Source organism: Aedes aegypti, chromosome 3 (genome assembly GCF_002204515.2).
Source record: "Aedes aegypti strain LVP_AGWG chromosome 3, AaegL5.0 Primary Assembly, whole genome shotgun sequence".
Classification (NCBI taxonomy): domain Eukaryota; kingdom Metazoa; phylum Arthropoda; class Insecta; order Diptera; family Culicidae; genus Aedes; species Aedes aegypti.
Genome location: NC_035109.1, coordinates 88,518,744 through 88,533,128, shown reverse-complemented (window position 1 = coordinate 88,533,128; position 14,385 = coordinate 88,518,744).

The following is a 14,385-nucleotide window of genomic DNA, read 5'->3' as shown; positions in this document are numbered from 1 at the left end:
CATGCAGTTTCAAACTGACAAACTGTTGCAAAACCCTTAGATATTATATTTGATTTTGAACAAAAATGTTGACCAGGGTGAACCTGGAAAACAGTATAATAAAACGAAAAATATTGAATTAGACACTCACTTCAAACACAAGGTTTTTATAGCACTGAGCTGGAAATAAAGAACCACGCCAGTTTAGGATCTTTTCAGAGTTGCAAATTCTCTACACTTCCTAAGCCATAGAGTATCATCGCGCAAAGAAAGCTCCCAGATAATAGCTGTGGAAGTGCTCAAGATCAAAAACTCAAGGCTGGTAGCGTCATCTTCAATAATTAAATCAAACATTTTCTCAAGAGATGCCTCAAGGGATTTCTTTGAATGTCCTCCAAAATTATCGCGTAAGCTATCTTTAAGATTACAACTAGGAATTTTGCAGAGGGTATCCTCAAAAAATCATCCTGTGATTCGCGCTTTGTCGCTAGCCAAAGGCATTGTTTTTCGATCTGTAGTGAAAAACTTTCCAATAACTTTAGTATTGCACCAGAGACAAATAGAGACGTAGTAGTCGGGTTCAGATTGGGTACCACTTCTATTACCACATTTCGTCCCTTGGTACTGCGAAAGATACCCAAATTTGACAGATCACAGTACACTTTTCACGGCATTCTAGATTTTGCTCTTATGTGACAAAATTTTTTGGGCAACTGCAAGTAACATGGAGGTTTTTATTTCGTCTTTGATTGCACTGTCATAATAAAAAAAAATCGAGAGGGAAGATAATTTTTCATTGTTCCTTGGACCGTTTAGAAACGTTCAGTAAGATAAAAGGAGCCGGATCCTATTATTGGTACTTTTGATTTACTTCGGCAGAGGGGTTTTTATAAAGGTAATGAGCTCATATTTGGCCACAATATGCGTCGTAATGAGATGCTTCTTATTGCAAAGTTTGAGACGATTCGACGAAGAAAAAACCCCCCATGCCAAAGTAAATCATCGAAGTGCCCAAGTAGCTCTACACCCTATTATGCAATGCGGAATTTCCCAAGAAAGTCTTCAAATATTTTTTTTCACAAGTACAGAAATCATCAGACGATCACTAATGAAACTTCTTTAGAAATTCCTAATGAACTCCTTTCAAGAAAGTCTCCCAGAATAATCTCCTACAGAGCTGTCTGAACGAATTCCAAACAAAAAAACATACCATGGAATCTCTGAAGAAATTTTGAAAGGAATGATTGAAGAATAAGATTATTTAGGAATCCACGGAGATTTTACTTGAGAAATTATTGGAAAAATATTGATAAAAAAATGCAGGGGTAATTAATGTATGATTTTTTGGAGAAAGAACTAGAAAACTGTCTGAAGTAAAGAACTTCTGGTCGAATTTATTGAATAATGCTGAGTAAATTTTCTGGAATAATCTATGAAGGAACTTTCAAGCGATTCCCGTAGATGATTTTGTGAAGGGATTCTGGAGATGGATGAGAAATAACTGAAAAAATCATCGTATTAACTCCAAGCGGAATTATTGTAGGGTGTTCAGAAGAATCCGTCAATTAACTCTGGAATGTGCCTTAGTGGATTTTCTTGGAGGAATTTTTAATGATTCTTTGGAAGACTTCTTAAAGTAACAACTAGTGATATCGGTAAAAAAGAGTTAGTGCAAAGTCTCCGGAGGATTTTTTTTTCCAAGGAATATCTTATTCTATGGGAAAATTTCTAGAGAAACCCCTGTGTAAATTATTAAAGTTGGTAGCTTGGGAGTGCTCAAGGATTTAAATGGAACGAATTCTGAAGAAATTCCTTTAAGAAATTAATGAAAAATCGCCGGAGGAATTTCTGGACAAATTCCTGAGAGAACTGGTACAGGGACCTCTATTTAGAAAAATTTAGTCCTTAAAAGGATACCCCTAGAAAATTCCTAAAATTGCAGAAGCTTCAATAAAAATTTCCGAATGAAAATATTACGTAGTTTCTCTAGCTTTTCTGGAATCTCTAGAGTTTTGAACCAAGATTCACAGCAAGTAAAAATAAAAGGAAAAATGTGATTTTAGAGACAATTTTGTTTAAAAAGTGACTTTTTAGATTAACATCGCGTAATATTTCAAAAGGACCTGTATAACATTGAGATGCTTTCTTTGTTTAGAAAAGACAATTTACACCGTCTTCAGCCATAGGCTGCACAGACTGAACATAACTAACATTAGACAACGGACACACGGAACGACCAGTGGACCAGCGAAGAATTTTTCGTTTTGATGAAAAGTTTTCTTTGGCTGGGGCGGGAATCGAACCCACACTCCGTAGCACAATATGCCTAAACGACTGACGCCGCTAACTGCACGGCTACGAAGACTATGTCTTTAATCAATAACTGAGCCACATTAACCTCTTGTGGCTTTTTTGTATGAAATGCTAGCCAAGGACATTGTCTTTCGATCTATAAAGAAAGACTTCCCAAAAGCTTCAGTATTACACTGCTATAATCGAAAGAAAGCGAGAGAGGAAGGAATCTCTCTATATTAAAAAGGTTCTTTTGAAAAGTTACACGAGAAATAATCGTACTGAAATCAGAAGAAATTACATTATGCTCTCCATAAGTCGATATTTTTATAACTCTTTATCTCCACTAGTCGATGTCACGTGTGAGGCAAATTTCCCTCCAAAACTCGATATCCATCTGAAATTCCTTTCCACAGGGAAGCATGGACAACTTCTGGGTTGCAAGTGAATGAAGACTTCCAAGTTGTAAAAACATGAGCATAAAAATATTGATTTTCAGTAAAAAAAAAGTTATTTCTCGAGCATTTTGGCAGATTTTTAAAATGCTATCAACAAAATCATGTTGCCTTCTTACAAAACTTATCAAAAAATTTAAGAAATACAGAAGTTTGATCCTTTGATTTTAGGTTTTTTTTATGTATCGGTATGTTCTATAACTTGATAATTCTATAAGTCGACTGTCCCTTGAATATCGAGTAATGGAGAGTCGGCTGTATTTGAAACAGGAATTTGAAAATAATAGAAAATGGTGAAAAAATGTGAAATTAAACCATTATCAGCGCATACATGAAAAATAGTCCAACACCGCACTTACTCTTCATCAAACCAACCGATCTGGCAACACTGCCCTGTTGACACCCAACCCAACAACCGCTCTCTCACTGCACACTCTCGACAGTCCCTTTCTCACTGCTCCTCGAGTCGAGAACAGGAATGCGTAATATATAACGATACCCAGCCAGTGAAAAAAGGCCAAGAAAACAAGACACCAAAAGTGCCTTTTTCACGCACTAACCATTTTCAAAGGCACTTCCCAGCAGTCACTCAAAGCCACTACTGTCCGCCTGCCGCACCGTTTCCGCCTTCACCAAATCTATCTTCAGAAAACGGAACCATTTCCAATTCGCACGATGGCAACCTAGGGGGTGCAATGAAGACCCCAACTTGCCCCGTTTTCCTGGTTCAATTCCCACACACACGTTCAGCCACTGCCTAACCACTGCTGCTGCACTTGTCCGAGTTCCTACCACCCTCCGGAAACACTTCGAATCACTCACTTCTCAAAGGGGTTTTCCGGAAAACCCGCACACGGATCGAATCCTTTTGGCACGATTCCTCTGATTGGAAGTTTTCGTTCCTTTCTTCTTCTGCTCTGGGCAACTCTGACAGCTGTGGGTCGTAGCTGTCAGATTGTCGCACGCACGCCACCACACAAAAGAGCGAGCTGTCAATGCCGCACGGTGAGACGGGTTGTGGAAAAGATGGTCAAAATTATTATTATTTGATTTGTGCTGGCAGCACTGGGCAATATGAAGAAGCATTTTTTTTCGTTGAATTAGATATTTTTGATCTGGATTTATAAAAGATATTTGTTGGACTTGTGTAAATGTAATAAAATTAAGGCGAAGTAGGCCGTCATTGAAATTTTTACTGGTCATCGATGATTGTGACTAATTTGTCTCACGATTGCGATTAAAAAAAATCACTTCGTTTTGATCAGATTTTTGATCAGTATTACTCCAGAGATTTCTACAGAGGCTGATTTGGGGATTCCTTTAAGAATTCCTTCATTGATTTTTTACATTGATTTTTCAAGGAAATCTTCTAAGACTTGTTCCAGGAATTTATTCGCCTTAATGTTAAAAAATAATTTACTACATATTTGAAAAGGTATATTCCTATCTAAAGAAACACAAATAATCCATACAACTTTTAAACACCGGATGATTAATTAATTTTTGTGCGGATAGCGACAGAGTATCTTGAAAATAGGAACTTCTTTTTGATCTTCTGCCTGAAAAAAAAAGAGATTTCACTGATATTTCAATTTATTTGTTCCTCGTAACATTACGTCAAATAATATTACTCTTATTACGGCATGCATTTTCGAAGATTTTCTTAAAGAATTTCATCAAAAATTATTTCAGGTATTTGAGAAAAGATTGAGATTTACCGTACATTTCCTCAGATTAGGAAAGATGTAGATTTTTTAGAGATTTGCAGTCTGTGCACACGCTAAGCCTGCTCTACGCAGCGCATGTGTTAAAACTACACAGAATGAGGCAACCAATGCAGAACTTACTAACTGAGTGAAAATTCTGAGTAGGTCGCACTCATTCTGTGAGTAGCCGACGTGATGACCTTCGGCTGTGCGGGGTCGATGGAAACGGAACTGTCAATCATCTCCCGCGCGACAGCAAACAGTTGGCCGTTGGGAAGTTTTCTGGGATTTTTTTAGCGAAAAGCCGGAAGATGGTCGCAAATGCGGACGTTTTTTCCACATTTGTTTCCGCTTCGGCTATACGAATGAAAAAATCTCTGAAAAACTTTAAAATTGAAATGTTTTTTTTAATGTTTTCAGAAGCAAAACAAAAATGGAAGCGAATTCCGCATTCCAAGCGTTCCTGCTCTGTCCTTTTGCACAAAAATGTGTACAGTCCCCTTTGCACAGAATCTGTGCTGCACGAAGAGAGGCGGATTTTGTGCGCTCGGCACTCATTTTTGAGTTTACAAGTTTAGCGTGAACTCATTCTCAGGAGTTCATTTAGTGATTATTCCCCTTGGAATCTCTTCGAGAATTTCCCTAAGAAGCTCATCAAAGAATTATGTTTTGGATATTTCAATTTATTTTATTTTTTTGGATATGCCAAATATAATCACTTAAATTACTTACAAGACCATCAGAAATTCCTTAAAGATTCTCTCAGACATTATTCAAGAAAGTAATAAGTCCTCCAGGATTTTCCATTGATTTCTCTAGGACATCCGCCAAGACTTCCGTTTAGAACTTCTGCAAAAAAATCAACAAGAAATTTCTCCAAAATGGTCCTTCAGAATTTTTATCAGAAATTTCTCTAAAGATATCTCCAGGAATATCTCAGAGACTTCCTGTGAAATTTCTAAAATAATTCTGTGTGATTTTTGAACGAAGTCTTTAAAGATGTGTCCAAGTATTTTTCCAGGATTTTATTCCATGGAAATATGAATAAAATTTTACAAAAATTTGATAAATGTTTAACAAAAAAAAACGTTACATATTTCTCAAGCATATTTTAAAGTAACCTCAGATGAAACTTGTCTAACTTCTTAAGTCACACTTGATGAATAAAGGTTACTAGAAAGTCTCATAGACCCTTGAGGAAATTTTAGAAGACTTGCTAGTTGAATTGTTAGGATTGAAAAAAAAAAGAATCAATCTAAACTCTGAATAATATCCTGCAGGATTTTCTGATGGAACTCTTCAAAAAACATCGCACAGAATCCCTTAAAAAAGTGTGTAGGAATGGTTTTCAAAAAACAAAAAAAAAATGCTGCTGTATGGAACCTTGAATAAACTTTTGTGGATTCCATGGGATTGTTTTAAATTCTAGAGAAACGTAATAATAAAACACAAGGTCGAATTTGATTCCTAATTCTCCAAATACGCTTCGACGATTTTTTGAAAAAATTTTTGAAGTTACCACAGATGAAATGACGTAGAACTCTTGTCGGGTTCCCTGCAATTTTTTTTTCAAAGACTCTGGAAAAAAAATTTGCAAAAAACTTTGAAGATTTATTAGAGTAATAGCCCGAAAATTCGGCTAAAGGATTATGAAGTTCCTGGAGCAACACTTTGAAAAATCGCTGGAAGAAAATCTTGTAGAATAGGGTCCTAACATGTTCGATAAGATCTTGTTTTTTTTTTATTGCATAATACGATAGAACGTGTCCTTGCTACTACTTTGTCAATTTTTCGTACTCAAATAAGGGCTATATCATATGTAAACTTTAATTTTGGAAATGAATCCAAATGCAAACCTTGACACTTTTGATAATGTTTGACGTTCACTTAGTCGACAAAAACGCCACAGGGTTTTCCTTTTTAACACTGGAGTTGTTCCTATGTGACATTTCGGAGGGGATGCGGAAAGCACCTAAAATTTGAATTTAAACCAAAGGGTGTAACAAAATCGCATTTAACCGGAAAAAATATTTTTTGGACTTGAATCAACGAATAGTATTTAGGCAATGAGTAAGCATGTGTTTTTGGTATGAACTTAAGCATATGTTACTTAAATTAAGACAGGGCTTCAGGACCCTATTAGTAGGGGAATTTCAAGAATTTTTGGAGAGATCCCTGTAGGAATCCCTGAAAGAGTTTCAGATGAAATCTCTGGAGAAACCGCAAGGATAATTCCTGAAGCTTTTCCTCGAGAAATCTGAGAACAAATTCTTGAAGAATCGGTTGAACAGTCTCTGAAAAGAGAAACTTAATAGTAGATGGAGTACCGTATACCTTTTAATTCCGCTCCTAAATATATACGGTACTTCATCTACTTTTAAATTTCTCTATTGAGATTCTGCTCAGAGGATTCGAACATTAATAGAGTCTCTGAAAGTTTCTCTGGAGCCTGCATAATTTGGCATAAGAATTCACTGTTATCAAGATAAGGGAAAAGGATACTTTAGGGACCATGTTGTATAGAAAAATAAAGGCTTTAGACACCTGTGATGACAAATAGAGACTTTTTAGAGGCGTTGAAATAGAGACCAAGTCTCTAAAAAAGAGACCTGCTACCAGCCCTGAAATTGACAAATTGTTACGACATTTTCAATTTAAACTTGGATTCCAGATTCCCTAGCTTGATAGCTCCAGTCCAGTCAACTCTTCATAACTCCATATTGTTCAACTGCGATCCAAGTGATCTTCGAGTTAGCTATGAAAAACAACTTTTACTATGGTTCTCTAACACGACATCCAGATACAGAATATCAAGTAAGGAAGATTTGACTGTACTTTCCCAAAACCGATTTTCCAGTTTTTCAAATTTTGAATAATTTGAAAATCGTGCATGAAGATATGAGAATCTAATTAAGATATTCATAAAATTCAATCATGTCTTGAGTAGTCGCGAAAATTGCCCGAAAAACATCCTCACTGAACATCTCAAGAAGCGTTTTAATAGCGGCGCGGCCAAAATTTGTTGAGTTTTGACGCGAATTTTTTTTTTTTGTCATGAGCATATTTTACCATGAAAAACTGCCTCAAGTAAAAATAGAGCAAATGTCAAAAGTGAATAAGCAGTTTTCGCCGTTAAAATCGACAAATCGGAAAAAAAACACAGCTGTTTTATTTGCAAAATTAAAAGGCTATGTGTATTTGTTTTCTGATTGATTGATTTCAAGGGTGAAAACTGCTTTTTCATTTTTGACATTTGCTTACGCCTTAAAGAAATGTTACTCATTGTTATCGAAATGCCATAAAAATTGCAGAGTTTTCTTGGTTCAATAAAATTCCCAGATAATTCCGGGTTTTTTTTTTTAGGTAGTACAACCCTGATAGAAGAATAAAATACACTGTAAAAAAGTTCTATAAATTCTCAGTCAAAATATTTTGGATCGGATAAAAACGCATTGTACAATTTGAAAATTTAACATAATAAAACAACGAAATGGACAAACCAATGTTCTTATTTTCTAACTTAATCGAATTTTGACCACCATTTAACAACCTTGTCTCACCGTGCTCCAAATGGGAGAGGAGAGATATTAAAACGTCACACTCTCTCCCTTCTACGATGTCGTCTTCCTGGTGTGGTATTTTTCTTTACCGTTCAATCTTTTTCCGCACAATTTATTCCACTACGCACTTTGAAGAAGGCAGCACTTTAGTGATAAAAAATTTCCTATGAAAATAAGAGGTAATCCTCTGTTTCACTATTCTTGAAAGCCCATCAGTCAGCACACCAGCATAACCCTTTTCGCCACCTTTCCGGGGCGATAAAAATCCTGCCCTCTGGAACAGATTGGCACTTTGGCACGCACTTTTTCCTCACCCACTGCACTTCGGCAAAAGCACACGCGTCTTTTCCACTCAAGTGTTTCGATTTTCCAATAATTCCTCACTTCTTCCAGCACTAATTCACAGGAATATTTACGCGAAAACTGATTGGAAATTGCAATATAATCCGTACACCAAACCGCGCCGATCTCCGTCCAAATTTTTCTCGTCGTCAAGTTGCTCGCTGAAGCAGCAGAAGAGACTACCAACCAAACACCGAGAGAGGCGACCGTCCAGCGAAAGAAGTTGCCATCCCTCTCGCTCTGGCGCGTAAGCGAGAGCGAGATGCGCTGCTTTTAGTTTTTCTTCGTTGTCATGACGGTTTTCCACCCGACCCGACCCGATTTGATGAGAATCGACCGATCTCACACACCAACGCATTCGACGTGAGAGAGTGAGGATTGAAAAGTGCATCTTCGTGCGGAGAGAAATTGCATGCACGTGCGGAATCCTTCACGCACAGTTGAGAACGATTCGAGCAAAATCTATCGTGCAGCGGGACACGACAGTTTAAAGTCTTGGATTCAGAACTAAAATAATGCAAATAAACATACCTTTTAAGTTATATTAAAATTTTGTAATGTATCTAAATGCATATTGTCGTGATAAGCCCTTTGTGATATACCCGAACGTGACTTAGTGGCACCGTTTTTAGCGTGAATTGGAAACCAAGAGTGCAGCACACATGCGCGATTTTACGATTTGATGGTGTTTGTAGTGAGACTCTTTCGTTCAGTTTTTCTCACTGTTTGCTGATTTCTCACCTTTCTCGAGATTGGTTGAATAATTTTGTTCTGCTGTGTGATTTGACAGTCGTAACTTGAGATTGAATCGCACGTTTTCAATTATTTTGAAAATACCGAGGGGTTTGAAATGCACGCAGCAAAGTATTATTATTAAGGTGAAACATGTCCGACTCCAAACATGGCTATAACCACGGTCGATTTGTGCCCATTGGTATAACTAGGTTTTTTAGGTACCATTCGGTCAAGGAATTCATTTAGGTAGAAGCAGTGCCGTAGCGTGCGGTTGGCCAGGTTGGCACCCGCCAAGGGCGCCAGCTCTCAGGGGGCGCCAAAATGCGTGACGAACTTGGCAAAGTTTTTGAAGAGTCATAGTCAATAAGTGTCGAATTCAAAGAGGAAAAATTAACACATTTGTGATATTTTAACAATATGTGTTGAAAGCATCTCAGAAGATTTCAGTATTCAGAACTTGAAGATTCCTGACAAGAGTTCTTAAAATTATAAATTCTTTAAATTTACTTTAAGATTTGCTAGTTATTTTTTGAAATTTAGTATGTCTGGCAGCCAGGTTCTAAGTACTTTTCTTTTTTTTTCTGTTATAAAATCCTTCATAACTGTTTAAATTGTTGTTCGATTAAGGATTCAAAACGAGAATAAACAATGAGTTATGAGTTAGGAAAAATATAAGCATCACAAGATACGCTTCCTCTCCCATGCCTTTTAAGCTGTTTGAAAGCTAAACTGTATTTTTAATAAACCTGGAGAAAAACTATTGCTCTTCAGTGAAGTTCGCCAAACACAACTAATAAAATCCAGGAAGAACACCCTAAGAAAATATTTCTTTGTGAATAGGGTACCGTTGTTATATAATCTTAAGTAGCGGATTCCACAGAATTTATGGACAGGATTCACACATAATTGGTCTTAGGAGAACATGACTATTTACTGCAGTTTTTACTATTTGTAATGAAATGTTTTTGGATGTTAATCATTCTGACATTTAGCTGAATGATATATTTTTGTGAGAAGAAATTTCATACGAATTTAGAACTAAGACTGTTTTGAACACCGTTCATTACAACAAAAATAACGCTGTTGAAAACAACATATCTTATCACAGGAAATCGTGGACATATATCTGGATTTCAACAGAATACATACTAAACTCCTATGGTGAATTTCACCGTAATCTCAACAGCTGAACAGTTCGGTGTAATAATACACCGTAATTTCGTCGGAATATTACGGATTCCGTTGAATTTTTACCGAAAACTGTGAAAATTTATCGAACTCCGTTAATATATTTTACCGAACCGTACAGCTGTTGAGATTTCACAGAAATCCGTAAAATAATTTAAGTGTGTAGTTGGTGTCATTATGATTGAATACTAGTCAGAATACTTTTGATTGCATTCTGAGTATAATTCTACAAAATTCATCACTGCAATGATCATATCGTCTTGGATACAATTTTCAAAGAATTTCCTGACAGAATCGTAGATAAAACCTCTACAGGGACCTGACAAATTTTTCTTCAGAATCCTAAACAGAATATTTACGGAGTTCTGTTTGATCTTTCGACCTTGATGCTTGCTTTTGCCGGAGCGAGCGACAAGGGCAGAATCAAACATGTCGCGCGTCGGTCTCGTAAGTGAAAAAGTGGCGTGATCGGGAAGTTCGGTTGGAGTAAGTGAAAAAGTGCCGCGATCGGTTAGTTCTGTTTGATCTTTCGACCTTGACGCTTGCTTTTGCCGGAGCGAGCGACGAGGGCAGGATCAAACATGTCGCGCGTCGGTCTCGTAAGTGAAAAAGTGGCGTGATCGGGAAGTTCGGTTGGAGTGAGTGAAAAAGTGCCGCGATCGGTTAGTTCTGTTTGATCTTTCGACCTTGATGCTTGCTTTTGCCGGAGCGAGCGACGAGGGCAGGATCAAACATGTCGCGCGTCGGTCTAGTAAGTGAAAAAGTGGCGTGATCGGGGAGTTCGGTTGGAGTAAGTGAAAAAGTGCCGCGATCGGTTAGTTCTGTTTGATCTTTCGACCTTGACGCTTGCTTTTGCCGGAGCGAGCGACGAGGGCAGGATCAAACATGTCGCGCGTCGGTCTCGTAAGTGAAAAAGTGGCGTGATCGGGGAGTTCGGTTGGAGTAAGTTAAAAAGTGCCGCGATCGGTTCGTTCTTTTTGATCTTTCGACGACCTTGACGCTTGCTCCTGGGCAGTGCGTCAAGAAAGCCCGAGCTGTCGTCCGTGTTTTTTTTTCGAGTCGCGCCCCTTTTTTTTTTTTTTTTTTTTTTTTTTTTTTTTTTTTTTTTTTTTTTCTGGGTGCTAGCCGAGCAAACGAGTGAAGCTGAAAATGGATTGTGGCCGCTCAGTCAAGGATAACGGATCAATTGGTGAGCTCGTTTCATGCTACTATTTCTAATCTATAAAATATGTATGACTGCACATTTAATCGTTACAATGGTGGGATGTAAATATGATGTTTCAACAAACTATGGATGGTTCGTCACTGTGAGTGTCGACACAAACTCTGATTCATGATTTATTTATGTTTAACATTTTTTTTTTTTCAGAACACCCCTTATATACCTTTATTTTTGTAATTAAAAAAACTTTGAATGGTTCGACACTACAAGTGTAGACTTGCGAAAGGTCCACTTTATTCAACAAACTTTGGATGGTTCGCCACTGTAAGTGTCGGCATAAGAATAAGAGTGTTCTATGATGTCCCAACCAATTGAGTCTTTTGTTTCTTTTCAAATGAGTAAAATATAATAACACATGCTTTCGTACTGACAGCTGTAGGAATGTTACATTTAGGTATTTGTTCAACAAACTTTGAATGGTTCGTCACCTCAAGTGTCGGCATAATTTTCCTCTACATAGAAATTATATGAACAATTATATTTACGTATAAGCATGTATATATCTCACAAATCATTGTTTATCATGGTCTAATCGCTTATCAAAGTGAATCCTTTGACCCAACGATCCTCCCCATTAACAAACATCCCTCCCAGTAACCTTTGTGGAGATGCAGAGGCAAACACGGTCTCCAAATAGCAAAGGTTACACACTAACATTCCTTCCCTCAATCCCACCTGACTGCAAGGACGTGGCCGGCGCCGTTATTGACCTTGTATAAATAGAGGCACTGAATTATGCACACTGAAGAAGATTATGGCCTATCCCAGCTGAACTTCTAGTTGATTCTTTGTGCATTTTCACTGACTTCGGTCAATCACGGAATAGCAACCATTGATATGTGTAGTCAGTCTAAGCTAAGCTAAGCTAAGCTAAGCTAAGAATCCTAAACAGAATATTTACGCCAATTTTGACTTAAAAAAATATGGAATAAGAATGACTCATTAAGACGAACTTATCACACACAATTCAAAAAATTGAACTCCATAGTATTGAGATTTGTTATTAATATATGCTAACATTGTTAAAAGCTTATTATTTTTCCGCCGATTTCTTTCACGCTAATATCATGGAATTTCATCAACAAATGTATTAAAAACACAATTCTAAAAACAAATTTTAGAGTTTTTCTTAAAATCAATTAACAGTTCATGTATTTTAAATGTATGTGGACACTTAAGCTTTAGTATGACACTTCTTCTGTGTTTTTAAAAATGAGTTCATATAGAAGCCGCAGAAAAAATTGAAAATAAACCTTTTGGAATTTTTATGGTAAGTTTAACGTGTTTCATGAGAAAAAATGTTAAATCTCGAAAACGTATTCAAATAGTCTCAAGTCAGAATAGTGAACAAACTTACTTTATCGATCCTACGTGTTCCGCAGACGAAATTCCACAAGTTCCGCTCTCACCCAACTAGATTTTTCACTTTTAGAACGTTTAATCCCGGAATTACAAAACGACGAAAGTAAGATTTTCAACTTTCGCAACCCAACCACTACTTTCGCCGCTCCGTTGTATGGAGAGACAAAGTGACTTAACCACGAATCAAAACAAAACACTACTTGAGCCGATTTTACACTGGTAGAAAAACGACGAAAGTAACTGAATGAAACGGCTTATCATTTTGTTATAATTATTTTTGTGGGAAATAATAGAAACTACCTAGTTTTTGAACGCGAGCTGATTGTATGCAAAATTTAAGCGACGTACACGGCGAAAAAATGTTAAAAAGGTGATTAATTTTAAAACAGTTTTAGAAGACTTGTTGTGATTCTTCTGAATTAATTTTCTCAAAACCGTATGGAAGTTACTTACGTCGATTTGAAAAAGTAATCGAGAAATTTTGACTTTGACTAGGGGCGCGCAAACAGAGGTTCGCCAAGGGCGCCATGAGGCAACGCTACGGCTCTGGGTAGAAGTACCGGTTTTGGCCATACGCCAGTTTTAGCCATAGTGGATTAAACACTGTTTTACACAGACTATCGGCATGAAACCTTTTGCGTTGAGGAGATCACGTTTACAAGATAGAGCCACATCCATTGACTCGTCCGAATTGATTCAAAATATAGGGAAAACAATAAATTTGCCTTATAATTTTAGCTCTAATAAACCTAATTTGGCCAGGGTACTCCTAATTTGGCCACTCTCATGAGAAATCAATGTGGTTGGCCAATTTAGAGACCAAAGTTTAATCTCTGGCCGAAACTAGTTCTGGTGGCCTTTATTGACCAACGAGATTTTCAAAGCGAAAAAACAGATTTAGCTCAGTTTCGATATTTTACATACATAATAAGGAATGAAAGCATTTGACGTAATTAGAGTATGTAAAGGGCTTCCCATATAATTTTTATTGACATTCTCTCTTAGACTGGCCATAACCGGTGCTTTTATCCTACTCTTTTTGTGCGAAACAGCATACAGTGTACACACTTAGATTTGTTTTCGTTGTTCGGTAAATAATATTACCGAAAACGAACTGTAAATAAATAATTTACTGAAGTTTCGGTATTGCAAACTAAAATTACCGAAAAAACTTGAAAAAATAAGGAGATAGAAAATATATTCATCTTGTTTTACTGACATCGTCGTTTCATTTACCGAAAAACCAGTACATAGTATAGATTAACCGTAGACTGTAACATTTAACCGTACTTCGGTACAAAGTGTCACAATGGTTTACCGAACAACTGGTAATTTGGGATTTTTGAGATCAGCAGACATGCCGCCATATTTGTTTTGATGTGCAAATCGACGCTTTGGATAGTTTCCGATGTTTTTTTTTTAATTCTGTGTTTTCGAACGTGGATACTGTTTTCGAAAAACTGTTGCAGTAGGATGTGCGTCTGGTACTTCTCCGTGGGTATGACCAGTGGATTCTTATTTAAGAGCTTATTTTAAATGCAAAA